Source organism: Anopheles merus, unplaced genomic scaffold, assembly GCF_017562075.2.
Source record: "Anopheles merus strain MAF unplaced genomic scaffold, AmerM5.1 LNR4000070, whole genome shotgun sequence".
Classification (NCBI taxonomy): domain Eukaryota; kingdom Metazoa; phylum Arthropoda; class Insecta; order Diptera; family Culicidae; genus Anopheles; species Anopheles merus.
The window spans coordinates 74,041-87,811 of record NW_024427650.1 but is presented as its reverse complement, the minus strand read 5'-3'; the positions used below and the strand labels follow the sequence as shown (position 1 = coordinate 87,811).

At 38.0% G+C, this 13,771-nt stretch overlaps 1 protein-coding gene across 5 annotated transcripts in view; it reads left to right on the top strand.

Annotated features, from left to right (window-relative positions):
* The first annotated feature begins 8,606 nt into the window (after positions 1 to 8,606).
* LOC121601339 (serine-rich adhesin for platelets-like) overlaps positions 8,607 to 13,771 on the top strand; it is a 67,195-nt gene continuing 62,030 nt past the window's right edge. The window contains exons 1-2 of one of the 5 annotated variants that reach the window (XM_041930158.1): positions 8,607 to 8,731; positions 11,225 to 11,580. The gene's annotated coding sequence lies outside the window, so the exon portion shown is untranslated. Of the gene's footprint in view, positions 8,732 to 9,187; positions 9,433 to 11,093; positions 11,581 to 13,771 lie in introns of those variants that run through there. The other 4 variants (XM_041930157.1, XM_041930160.1, XM_041930159.1 and 1 more) reach the window with 4 other exon arrangements.

Here is a 13,771-nt window from a genome sequence, read left to right as displayed (position 1 = left end):
CGAGGGAAGAACCCGTGTTGGCGTGTTGATATCAGCGAGCGGCAACAGTTCAAGAGCGAGTTCTGGACGACAACTTCAAAAACCTTAGCACCTGCAGGCAAAGTAGTAATGCCTCGGTAGTTTTCTACCATCTAGTTTTCTAGTTTTTTGTAGGATGGTTTGACCTGCTTGAGCGCCTTTAGCACAGAGTCTCTGGAGATGTTTATGTCACGCACATTAACATCGACAGCATCGGAGGGCACGTTGTTGAGAGCAGCATCCAATGAGAAGCCAGGAGCTTCAGTGGCAAACGAACTCATGAAACGATCGGCAAATAAATTGCAGGTTTCCTCTTTGGTACACGAAGTTGTTCCATTAAAGGAAACTATAGCTGGCAGGGAGCTGTTTTTCCGTTTTGTGTCGACATACCTCCAAATTTTTTTCGGTTTTCTTCTTAAGCTGAACTGTATACGGATCAAAAAACGAGAGTGAAGTTGTCTATTATAGCTTCGATATACATTGTGTGCAGCGATGAACCGCAATCTCGATTGTTGTGTTCCACTGTTTTGATAAAACCGATAGCAGGAAGATATGTTTCGTTTTAAGCGGCGTAATTGAGCATTACTCCACGGTGGACCCTGTCGTGGACGTTTTATAGGGCAACAGGCAGATAAATGTTCCGTAAATTTCCGATTGAACATATCGAGTGCATGGTTTACGTCCGGATTTCCATCAAGGAATGACCAGTCAGAAGATTGCAGTAGATCATTTAGAATCGAAAAGTTAGTGCGACTGTAGTCGAGCATGCCTGATTCTTGATGTGATGTTGTATGATGTTCTGCTTTGGCTAAGCCGTTCGGCAGGCACAGCTCTATAGGCGGATGATAGCAATCAATAGCAACTATAGGGAAGGGTGTTATTGTCGGTGGAGAGCATTGTTGCAGGATATCGTCGCATACAAAGATCAAATCGAGGTAGTTCATCACAAACTTTTTTAGTAGACCCTTTTTTTAACACAAAGGAAACAAGTCCCAGTGTGTTTAACCCTACCACTAGCGTCCCGTTTAATTGGAGTCATTGTTTCATTAGTAACTAGTGCTTTTATAGGACCTCCTTTCATAACCACTACGTGGCCCGAAGTGACGCAAAATTTGTATATTATCTAATTGAATTTCTATTTCTGGCATTGCCAATTGTTCACACAGTTGTTGAAGGAACATACGTCTCTTGTTTGTGGACGTGTTATACTGAGGATTTTTTTCTTTGTACAATATGAATGCAGCAAATGCTGCTACATCTAACATATTGTAAAAAAAAGCCAGTGGCCACCTATTGGTTTTTCTTTTTGTAATATTTTCTGAGAAATACTTGTCCATATTGTCGACACCGCCTTTCAATTTGTTGTAGTCGTCGATCAGTTTAGGCTTATTCTTAGTTCCTGTTATTTCCATGTCATAGGGAGAAGTAGACATAGGGAGAAGGTCTTGGCCTGCCTCAGGAGTGTCCGAAACCGCTCACGGTCTCGCGCCTTCGTCTGAAAGTCCGTTATCCCAGCCTTAATGGCGGACGCTTGTGGACGGCCTAAAAAAACTTTACGGGCTGGGTCGTCCGTTTCCATGCGTACAACATGAACAGCCCACCGGAGCCTGGCGAGCTTGATACGCTGTACGACAGTGAAGTCGCCGTACATCTCGTAAAGCTCGTCATTATAGCGGCTCCTTCATTGTCCTTCCACACATACGGGGCCAAGTATCCTTCTGAGCATCTTCCTCTCGAACGCGGCTAAGAGGGTTTCGTCAGATTTGGACAGTGTCCATGTCTCAGAGGCGTATGTGAGTACCGGAACTATATAGGTACTATATAGTCCCAGCTTCGTCCGTCCCGACAGGTTGTTTGAGGTGAACTGATTTTTCAGGCTGTAGAAAGACCGGTTGACAGCCAGGATCCTTGCGCGCAACTCAGCTTCCATGCTGTTGTCGTTGCTGACCTTTGACCCAAGATAGGTGAATTGTGGGACGATTTCAAAAGTGCGTTCACCTATCTGTACATCACGCTTACGTAGATTCTGATTATTTATTGGTAGGCCCGCTGATGTTGCCATCATCAGTTTGGTCTTTGCCTCGTTTATCTGTAATCCGAGGTTCTCTACCGCCTGAGTGATCATCAGTTGAAGGATACAAAAATCAAAAGAATTTTTAAAATTATATCAACTAAACAAAGGCAAAAAATAATAATCTATACACTTTCTCTTCCAATTTAATGCAACTCCTACTGCTAGAACAGGATTTTTTAAAGTGTTAGCATAAAAATCTTTCATTCCCCATACAAAATGTATGGCATACCCGGGTATGCCGGTTGTAGAGGTAAAGAATACAAAAAGTGTATCGAAGAAAAAAAATACTTCGAGTTTTTTTTAATTTTTCGAGAAAAATTATGTTTTTTGCACGAAAATAAAGAGAATAAAAAAGTCTAAAGATACATGAGCAATTTTTGTCGCTGCGACTTCTCTGTAAAAAGTTATTAAAGATTAAAAATCGAAATCATACACGGGTATCCGGTTGTAGAGTTGACGGTTAATGGGGACCACGTAAGTCAAATTCGTGTAATTTTGTTTGACGTGATAGGTGATGATATCGTACACTCCAAAATGGTCTGCATTCTTTATGCTGTAGCTACACTAGTAGCTACACTGTAGCTAACAATACAGAAATTAGTCAAAGAGAATGCAACGAAACATATGCAGACACCCAAAATTATTCGGGCGCTTCTTCAAAAGCAAAATAATTCATCACACACTCCGAAGTCTACTGCATACAAAGGAGTCTTTAGTTCGAATACCAAAGATATGTGCAATTCCTTCTCGTAACGCTTTGCTGCTACTTTTTACCTGCAGTTCTCTATTTCCTTCTCGTCGGCGCGGCGCTTATTAACAACCTTGCTGTGAATGGATTTGTTTTGTTACGCAGTAGTCAAGACCATTTGTAGGGAAACAGCCTACCACCGTGAAACGGGGTTTGAAGTTGTTAAAGGTAACTTCAGACCTTTCAACCATGAGAGCAGGCAGGCTGCTCTACGTGTTCCTTTTCACATCTACAATGCGATCATTTTGAATTTTCGGGCTCCTGTCAAAAAGATTTCGGATGAGATTTTCCTGTCAAATAGTTCATTTCGCTGTATGTTTCACCTCGTCCAGCCTTGCGAACAACTAAAAAGCACATATTCAATAGTTGGAAGGGAATCGAAGTTCAACCAGTGAGTTCAGACTAGTGATGCGTGTTGCGTTCCGAACCTGCCAGGTGCGATCCGTTCCAGCATGCAAGCATCCAGACCGCAATCCTTATTTTTAACCCAAGTAGGTTCAAGCTGAACCTGTTACTCCCACCGTTTTTTTTGCGATCCGACCAGAATCAGCTGCTATCAACGATCTTATCGATACAATCTGAACCGGCTGCTCTCAGCGTTCTCTGCGATCTATGCCGGACCGGATGCTCTCAGTGCTCTTTGTGATCCGGCCTATAGAACGCTCGACATTGTACTCTCTTTGATTTGATGAGCCGGTTTGCTGTAAACAATGCATCCAGGCTCCTGTTTGAACCTGTTTCTTTCAGCGTTCTTTTCGATCATGGCTGGAACGAAAATTAAAAGTGAAATAACCTAACGAACTCGTATGTTCCCACAAAACCTACTAATCCTACTGAACTTGTATAAAACTACTGAACTACGTTGAGTCAGCCAAATCTTATAAACCTACCGAACTCGTATGAACTCACCTTACCTACCCCTACCTAATTCGTTGCACCTACGGGTCAGAATCGCATATGCTTTGCCGTAACTACTGAACTCTTATGAACCTACTAAACTCGTATGAACCTATCGAATTTGCTGCACCCACGGGTCGGAATTGCATATGCTTTGCTAAACCTGAAACTGAACCTACCGAACCTACTGGAACCAACTTTACGATCCGGGAAGCGTTCCGAGTCGCATGCGGATGGCTCCGACCCCGTAGGTTTGAGTCGACCCGTTCATCACTATTTTTAGCCAATAAATCATATACACTGGAGTGTCGTTTATCCGTGTACCTTTTATCCGGCCATCCGTTTATCCGTGCTGTTGAGAAATGACAGTTCAATACAAAGGTGACATTGCGTTCTTAGGAGGATATTTTAAAAATCGGTTATCATAGCACATGGGTATAACAAAAAACTGCTAATAGTTCATAGCAAATTCCAAATATTCTCATTGGAAAAACATGTAGTAAATAAAAACTGGGTAATTTTTATCAACACATACGATTTATTCCCAAAAAACATAAGGAATTAAATATATCATTTGACTCATTATCCGCGTTATTCGCATATTAGGGCGAGGTCAAGTCCCGATGAGCCCATATACTCGGCGCTCCACTGTATTTGATATAATTCTGACTGTATATTGTTGAAGTTTACAATTGATTTAAGTATATTATGAAATACTGGTGTACAATTAATCGTAGTATTCTATAAAATAGTGTAAACATAATGTAGTTAATGTAATGTTCATTCCTCTTTCAACTATCAAACAGTAAAGGCGTTTTAGCTCTGTTAATATGTATTGCATTTTTCAACGTTCGTGAAAGAATTACAAAATTCAACCAAAATTTTTGGCATTTGACAATTTTGGATTCAAATCAGTACAATTTACCCAAAGAACTGTCAAAGGGGGATTTTACGATACTATTATTTTAGATTATTTCAACCTAGAAAATATGCTAACACACGAAATACGTCGCGGGCGCGATCAGGCTAGCTTTTGAAGGATTTAAAAAAAAATTATTGTGCCAAAAAAGTTTAAATAAATTTTACATCGACTATTTTTACCTTAACAAAAGTTCTTTAGCTCATTTTGAAGAGAATAAAAGAAAAGAAATCAAATTTTAAATGCATATTTTTATACACAATTTTTGGAATCCAATATGGCAGACCGTAACTGTAAAATGAAAAGTGACTAGATGTAGTGTAATGTAGACTAGGCTATTGGACGCCTTTTTTTATAATCAAATTTGAACGTCACTTTTCGACAGAACAGGTAAAACTATTGCTTAAACACGAAGTGGGTTTATTATACAGGTGGGCTTATCCCGAACAATTTGACAGCCGTGCTGTCGAAAAATGAAAACGAAATGACAGAAGGGGATTCGATCATTTGTTGATGTTTGCGTGTGAATTCCAAAGGCTGTTTTGGTTGATGTGTCGTAGTGGGGGTGAAAAACTATGTATCGCAATCGAATCCACTTCTGTCATTCGTTCATTCAATATGGCCTTCCCGCCAAACCTATAAGCCCACCTAGTCCCTATACCCACTTTGGCTTAAACAGGCTTTCTGATTCTCCTAAAATCTTCATTCTATTCTTCAAAACACGTGAAATATACTGCAAAATGTAAGCAAAATCAAATCTGAATAGGTAACTCTCCATTGAACGATTGTTTCAGGGCGAATCTTTCCCTTTCCACTGTCAAAAAAGATTCGCAAACAGTTTTGCGTTTCCATGACACGATTCTTCTGTAGATTCAATAACGGCAATTTTATAAATGTATACACTTGTTTTGACCGTTTAGAAATCACTAAAATGCTTTAAACCAATGTTCTTGCATCCGCAGGGATTCTAAAAATAAGTTTAAATACCAAAATACACAGTTTTCTTTGCACCTGTCAAAAGATTACAGGCAAAGATTCGTGTCATCCAGCCTGTGGCGAAGTGGTCTGAATGCATTTTCGGTAATTTTTACGACGTTTGTTCATATTCTTGTTCTTGAAAAAGTTGAGAAATATCAAAAAAGATAGAATTATAGTTTAATTATCAATTACAACAAGATCAGTGCCCGAAATTACGACGAAATCATGTGGAGTTCAAGAGGACCAAAGCTTTGAAGCTGGATTCCTGATTGTGGTCGTTTTTGAGTGATGAATTACTGAAAAAACTACTCCATGCCACGTTCATAAGAAAGAATTTGTATTCATAAGAAGGAAAGATTTGTGCAAAAAATGCACAATTTGCCCTGAAAAGTGTTTGGGTGTTTGGAATCGTTTGTGCCCAAGCGAATTTTTTTCTGGGATAATGAACACAAACTCATGCCATCTCTTTCTATTCATCAGCCCTACTCTCTCACACGCATCGATGAACTTTTATACCTCTCTTTGTTCATTGTGCTATATTTGAAGGGTTTAAAACTGATAGATAACGTTTCATGTTCATGAAGTAGTTATGGTCAAATGGCAATGATGTAGTGTTTGTACCATGATTGACCTAAGTTCATTTCCATTTTTATTCTTTTCATTAGTGATTTAAAGTTTTCTTTTTTTTTAAACATCCAGCTCCAATAAGTTCAGACCCTTTTACTCATTGTTAGAAATGCGTGTTTAACAGTCAATCTGTTATTTTTATTGTTTTATAAATTTCTTTTGATTCATTTAGTATCAGTACCCCTTCATACAACAAAACCAGTAAATAGCACGATAATGAAAAATGATATGGTGGCGCAACTGGCAAAGTGATTCGAAGTAGAACTAGCGAAGTGGTTGGTAGCATCACGGATGATGCATGAGAATGAATGGGAGCATGAGGGGAGGGGGTGAATCCGAATGTTCATTTCTATTTTTAGCTCTTTTTTGCATGGGTTCATCCTTCACGTGTGTTCACTATCCCCGAAAATGATCTGTATTTCGTTGATATTTTCGGGGATAATTCCCGAAAAGACCAGCGAGAACCAGCGTGGTCGGGAGCTTGGGAACTGGGTGCTTTGATGATTGCTCCATACACTTTTTTCTAAGTCTGAGGTCGGAGATCGGATATCTGTTGAATGAAACAAAATGATGTAATGAAAGGCACTCTGATAAGTTCCTCACTTTATGTATGATACCGTATTTGATTCCATTACACTGCTCCTTGCTTGCTGACTGAACGGATTCAATAATTGTTTCCTATATATCAGATTTTGCTAGCGAACTGTGCTGTTGTTATGCAGTAATCTTCAAATCATCATTTTGATCCAAGAACTGGCCGTCACTATTTTTTTTTTTGGCTTCGTTCTTCGTGCTACGCCTGAGTAAAACCACATACTATTTCTGCGAGATACTGTTTAAACTTGAAGGCATACGAGATTTTGCTATGGAACAAACTATGTAATTGCGTGTCGATGTATTGGTGAGGAAGAACACTATAAGCCCATCTGATATATACACTCACTTTTTTTAGATTCTGAAATCAGTTGTCAAATTAAATGGGTTCGTTCACCTGGTCATACACTTTAATCAAATATATACAACTCGGATGATGAATACTGTTCCTCTCACAGGATGAATTTAAATTTAAGCTTGTTGTCTAAACAAAGGTAAGGCGTGAAATTTAGAAATATCTTTGAGACCGCGTATAAGAGGTACCGTGATCCGTGATCTTTTCCTAGTGAACGATGTAACTGACCATTTTGATATGTAGAGACCGTTGAAATTACACCACAAGTTAAACCGAGTTAAACAGCGTTGAAGAGTTAAACACTCAGTATGATCTGATTTCTTCTTCTTCTTCTTTGCCACAACAACCGTTGTCCGTCAAGGCCTTTACTACTTGTGGGCTTGACTTTTAGTGACTGATTGATTACCCATAGCAAGATAGTCAGTCCTACGTATGGGGGCACGGTTCATTCGGGGCTTGAACCTATGGCGGATATACTTTTAAGTTGTGGAAGTTAACGACCGTACCACGCGACCGACATAATCTGTTATCGATAAGAAAATTATCATTTTACCGGAATCATTTTTTTCGTCTAACAAAACATTTATAAAAATGGAAGATGAATATATACAATATTTGATTTCATTCTCGTGTGTCTGATCTTACATAAACTATGTTGAAATATACTAATATTGTAAAATAGTGTAGCCAATAAGAAATATCTAGAAATACAATAAAAGTAACTTACCTACAAAATATGGTTAATAATATGGCTGGGGAGAAATAAAAGAATAAAGAACGATTAAAGGAAATTGAGTGTTCAAGGATGCTGAAATTGTGAAGTTATAAAACAATACAGAGAAATTATTTTACTCCAACAAGCCCCATACTTCTTTGTAGGCAACGCATATAATTTAGAGATATAGAGCCTACATCGCTAAAATGGATAAAATTTCACAACAAAGTCAATTCAATATTACTATAATAAAGTAGTATGATCAGCATATGGGCTAAATTGCACTAATATTAAAAGCTCAATACGTTAACCTACCGTTATTTAAATGGATGGTTATTTCATAAAAATTAATACAAATAAATTTTCTGTCTAAATCATTTGTCTCATAAATTGTTTGGAATAAAGTTTAAAGAAAACATGGCTTGAGTTACTTACGCGATATAGTGCGTGCGAGAGTTTACATTCTCTCATCAGCTGCACTTTCGCTTTCATGAGCACTCATCGAATAATTTTCCCCACGTGCTCACCGTTCAACCCCAAGTTGGGGAGCCAGTGAGTAGCAATGAGTTAGTTTTGTGTGTGCCATGAGTTCTCGCAGCACGTTGAGTGCTTGCGCTTGTTGGTTTCTGTCTGGCATCGAACAAGATCGTATTTCAGTTCAATTTTCCGTTTCATGATGCGCACATAGTTGGTAGCACTACGCAACATTTCGGGAAGCGTATATGAAAATCAGTATAAGCTTGCATGGAAGTGTTCAAAAGTGATAAACGTCAACTGGGTCAACTGGTATTCTCTTGTGATTATGTGTACGTAACCAACAGTGGAAGGAGTCAGTCGTGCTATGATTGAAAGAAACAGTGATCATACATTCTAGCGGCACGCCAGAAAACGATATAGTGATTATGAAATGGGAATTACAGCATTTTAAACTCGATCAGCAGAACATTTTTCTTATTGAAGGCAGTTAATTGATTTCAAACAGCTTGTTGTGGAAAGCTTTTGCTCGACTGTCAGTGTGGTTCAAGCTGGAATGTATGGAAAATATCCTTAATTTCCATGGTGTGAATCACTACTCGAATCCTGCAGGGCCAGTACTTGGTTGCCAGCAGGAAAAGTATGAGAGAAGCGAAAAGTGTGTGTGTGTGTGCGAGGGCTTCAAAGTGCGGTTGCATAGATGGTACACCGTAGAGAGAGTATTTCCTCGCTCTTATTTTAGGAAGTACGGGTTCCATTTCTAAAGGATACACGAGACAAACTATTCGAGTGTCGCCCGTTGTAAAACGAGGGTCGATCCGAAGAACGATTAAACCTAACCCACCAAAAAGCTTCCAATGGGGGATCCTTAGGATGCAGCATTCGTTTTCACTTTTTGATCATCGTTTTTTCCTTAATTGTGCACAAAGTAAATGTTTGTGTTTCAACAATTCAGTGCGTGTTCTACAAAGTTTTCCTCGCCAGACTTCAGCTCAAGCTAATTATGCTGTATACGTTCCCGATACCGAAAAATGTATAGTGTATTTATTCGCTGTGTGCAAGTTTCTATGTGATAGAAAGGAAAATAAGAAAAAAATATTAACCTCGAACATATCAAACGAAAAATGCCAGTGAAATGGAGAATAATCTTTAATATTCGTGCTTTCCTTTCGTTTTATAAAGGAAGTACACGAGTGAAACATGAGTGAAATAATCCGAAATAATATGAGTGTTAAAATTATCAAAAATGTGAAAATATTCAGTTCCAGTTCTATAAAAGATGAAGAATTGTATCGATTTGAACCAATCTCACGTCATTGTGCCGCTGTGGAATTTAATAGATCATTTTGTGACTCTCCTAGTTCGGGTGTGTAGTTGTGAGCACAAAAATAGCTATGTATGAAATGTCAGATATCTGGGAATGCGTCTGTGTGCACAATCCTAACGCAACGATCTGACAGTTCCAAATGCTAGAGAGAAAATATCCTCCGAGAAAACTTCCAAAACTGAAGTAAATTGAGCGAAGCTTAGAAATTGTGCCGAAAAAGCAGACACCAAAATTCCCAGTTCGTTTAACATTCCAGATGAATTAGATGCTTTGTATTTAAACAGCTCATATCGATTTTGCAAAATATAGTATAACAAATGGCATACAGCGCAGATCTATTCAGGTATTTGGATAGTGTAATGGGAAAATATATGTAAACAATAAAGTAAAAGATGAGATCTAGTTGAATGTAAAGGGGTATGGAACTATTGTGTAATATTGTACAGGGTGAAAGTGTCTAACAGAACCTGAATCTTATATTCTAGCTAATTAAATAATACTTTTTGCCACATCCAGCCATTTTGAGTAGATATTGCGGGAAAGTCGAAACCGTTCACAAAATAGCTCGCGTATAATTATTAACAATCTCACCCAAATAGGGCGGGCCAATGCAGGATTGAAGAGCTCTTCTTCAAATTCCTTGTGCGCAGTAAACATCTTTATTTGCTCAAGTAATTTTTTGCAAAAAATTATATGTCATTTTCTTTCCTTAATAATATTATACATTTCGATAATCTGCGATGAACTGCATATGGATTGTGTAAATCATGCAGGTATGCAAGGCGCCAAAACAAAATTAGTTCAAGCTGGTCTAATAGTGACTAAAAAATCTCTGTCAAGAAGACAGGCGTTATAAATATCACTACGTATTACCGATATCAATATATAAAACCCTTAAAAAATAAAAGGTGTGTGAATGCATTGTGACATTGGAAAAACAAGATTATTTTGTCGTAAGGACTTCAGTCCAGCATATATTTTGTGTGTGTCTGTGCAATGAGCAATCAATGACTTTGCCAAAGAGCCATTAATATGCAGTGATGTATTTATAATAAATTTCAATGTGAGATGAAAGCTGGAGACCAAATCAAAATTACAAAATGCGAATGTTAGATTGTTGTATTAAACAGGTGTGAAAACAAGAATATGTGCTTAGCCGGGACACAAACCATCACCAAGCTAAAAATAATTCGGCATTTTCTACTCTCTCGAGAGAGCTTTTTTCGGAAGAAGTCATAAACACTAAGCCCATCAAATATTTACTGAAAAATGTTGTTACCTACGTGTTTTATTTTGATTAAAAAGTGAAGAACGAAACAGGTGAAATTAAGGCTATATTTATTGCAAAATATAAATTGTGTGATCGATAACATAATTACCTCTGGGATCTGTGATATCAATATTAGTCTTTTGCTCGGTTATAATATAATTCAATGTGACCCATTCTATTTAATGTTGTTGACAAAGTTATGCTTGTAAATCCCGTCTATCTACGTAGTAAATCTACTAAAGTTGTCAGTGAAAACCAGATTGTACAGGATTTAAGGTTTAGTGCAGTGTTCGTTTGATTTTTGTTAATAATGTGAATGAAGTGCTTATTAATCAACGCTACCAACCTTTGATTAGTTTTGTTAGTTTTAACATCACGCTCTACCAACAATGGTACTCCCATTCTGTTGCGCAAAATACTAGTTCAGTGTTTGGATTACTTGATGTTGCAGAAATAATATATTGTCCGTCATGTGTTATAAATTATGCATCAAAGTGGCGCTCGTACTTAATTAGCTTTATACGCAAATGGTATTAGCGGATCGTGTGGCCCATAAGACTCTATTGCTGATCTTCATGGTGAAGGTATGTATTATGAACAGCTTTTGATACATGTTTGCTATATTTTTTAGTATGAAAAACATATTTGTTTACTAACTATATTTCTGTTTTCACGTTTGATCTTCTTGTTATCCTTATTGTTTTACTCCTTTTTTCCTCCAAAGTGTGTAAGTGGCGGGACTGCCAGCGCCGTAGTAGCGACATCTAGAAAACGAGCTTGCGTGATAGTCCATATAAAAAATACACACATTTGTTGCCAATTTTTTCTATATGATGTTTTACGCACATGAGCTGTCAAACGGCGGCGCTGGCATCCCCAATACAGTGAAACGCCGTTTATACGTTTCCCTTTTATCCGGATATTCGGATAATCCGTGTTGTTGAGAAATTACAGTTTAATAGAAAGTTGACATAGCTGAGTATTTGAAAACCATTTTCAGAGCGCATTGTCATAACAAAAACTCAAAATTCATGAATTTTTTTTGTTTTTCCCCGAAACATAATGCATGTTTTAAAACACTTTAAACATTTCTGGTTAAAAATATTCTTGAACCCATTATCCGTGGAATTCGAATATCCGGGCGAGGTCGAGTCTTTTTTGTTTTTGTTTGTTTAATTGTTTATTACTCGTTCAATGGATAACAATGGATCCGTGTGAATGTTCTTAAGTCTAATATTAGTTTATGATAAGTAGAAAGATCATCTTAATAATTCGTTTCTTAGGCTTTTTTTAAAGGATTGCACTGAGGATCCAAAATTAAACAAATGACGAACTTCATTAAACACCCTAATCATGGAATTGAGGGGTCTCTAGATCCATATCCAGTTCGACTACGGTTCAGGGCAAGTAACGGACGAGAACGAAGCTGAACAGCAGGCACGTAAAAGTTTAACTGCTGGAGCAGGGATGAACAGTTGATGTTACTTTGCAGTAAACCAGCTAAATGAGCCCGTATAACTTTCCGCTGTAGTTAAAACATAGATTTCTTTATTGAAATTGTTATTGATTAACAAATGGAAAAAGTTGGATCTCAGTCATTTTTTAAAATCTTTTTATTTTTTTATACAATAGTTGAACTAGGCCTGGCTTAGTCATTGGTCTTAATAATAAGCTATCCATGACTTGATAAGTTTTCTTTTTTGTACAAATTCTTTTGTACATGCAGTATAAACCATAAGGGGTTTGAACTGTTGATGGACATATTTTAAGGTCGTACAACTTGATGCAATTTCAAATTATTTCACGTTAGAAACATAAAATCGCAGTATTTTTTCTAATAGATATAATGTAAGATCATCAAGCGGCATGATTATTTTCGTCATATTAGACGACATGGATTTTCAGTCCCTTGATATTCGGCTATGGTATAGATTTGTCAATCAATGAATACGGAATAAATGTAAGCGTTTTGATAACCCTTATTTATCTCAATACCTTGGTTGCTCTGCATATCTTCATAATACGACTGCACACATGAATGGTTTAATGTAAATGGAAAGGAAAGCAAAATTAGAGCAAACCGTTCTGACCGATTTTCTCCTACGGAATCGTTTGTGTTTCGCTCCAACAAACGGCGGTCATCATTTATCCCACCCCAGCAAATTAATTCAATCGCTCTTCGCTTCAACCTAAAACACAGTAAAGATCGATGCGATGTCAATTCCTACTCAATTGTTTTCGCCTCACCAACAAAAATCGTATTTACTTGGTCCCAACCGATCGTCCCAACGGTTTGGGCTGTATTTTCGATAATCAACACCCGAATGAATATGCGTTACCACCGATCGCCGATATGTGCGACGTAACCTCTGTTGTTTTTTTTTACATTTGTATGTAGGGTATAGGATGATCGTGTGGCAAACCAAAACTCTCTGAATGACAAGGCTCAGTAAAACCGCCTTGTTCAGCGCGATTTTGCGTGGATTATCAGCAAAAGGGAATGAAGACGATGAAGATGAGGTATTTGATGTGGGTTAAAAATACAAAGAAAACAGAAGTGCTCAATCCTGAGCAAAAGCGTATCGGGAAAACAAGCGAAGTCGCCGAACGAAGGGAGAGAGGACGGAGCATTCGGTCCGTGTGTTGCTGTAGAAGCGAGAAAGCGGCTAAACCGGCGAACAAGAAGCAGTGGAAACAGCTTTTACATTACTGACCTATATTTGGCCGTACGCACTCATACCCGCGCAAAGCAGACGAACACACAGAGCTGGCACT